Raw genomic sequence first — 758 nt, 5'->3', positions numbered from 1 at the left:
TATGGCGTGAGTGTTAGCAATTGTGGAAGACTATAAGATAGTTGAGTATGTGGACTTGCTGAAAAGCTCTATTGTTGACTCTTTCTGATGTTATGATAAATTGCAATTGCTTCAATGACTGAGATTATTGTTTGTTAGTTATCAACGAAGTTTTTGAACCATACTTGACATTGTGAATTGATTGTTACTTGAGCATAAGAAATCATATGATAAAATCTATTTGTGTTGCTGTTATAAGAATGATCATGATGCCCTCATGTCCGTATTTTATTTTTATCGACACCTCATCTCTAAACATGTGGACATATTTTTCGATATCGGCTTCCGCTTGAGGACAAGCGAGGTCTAAGCTTGGGGGAGTTGATTCGTCCATTTTGCATCATGCTTTTATATCAATATTTATTGCATTATGGGCTGTTATTACACATTATATCTCAATACTTATGACCATTCTCTCTTATTTTACAAGGTTTACCATGAAGAGGGGGAATGCCGGCAGCTGGAATTCTGGCTGGAAAAGGAGCAAACATTGGAAACCTATTCTGCACTGCTCCAAAAGTCCTGAAACTCCACGAAACATGTTTTTGGAATTAATAAGAATTATTGAGCGAAAGAAATACATCAGGGGGCCCACACCCTGGCCAGGAGGGTGGGGGGCGCGCCCACCCCTACTGGGCGCGCCCCTGTCTCCTGGGCCCCCTGGTGCCCCCCCGGTGTCCATCTTCTGCTATATGAGGGCTTTTAACCTGGGAAAAATC

Source organism: Triticum aestivum, chromosome 6B (genome assembly GCF_018294505.1).
Source record: "Triticum aestivum cultivar Chinese Spring chromosome 6B, IWGSC CS RefSeq v2.1, whole genome shotgun sequence".
NCBI lineage: Eukaryota > Viridiplantae > Streptophyta > Magnoliopsida > Poales > Poaceae > Triticum > Triticum aestivum.
The sequence above is the reverse complement of the archived record's forward strand: the minus strand, read 5'-3'. Positions refer to the sequence as shown.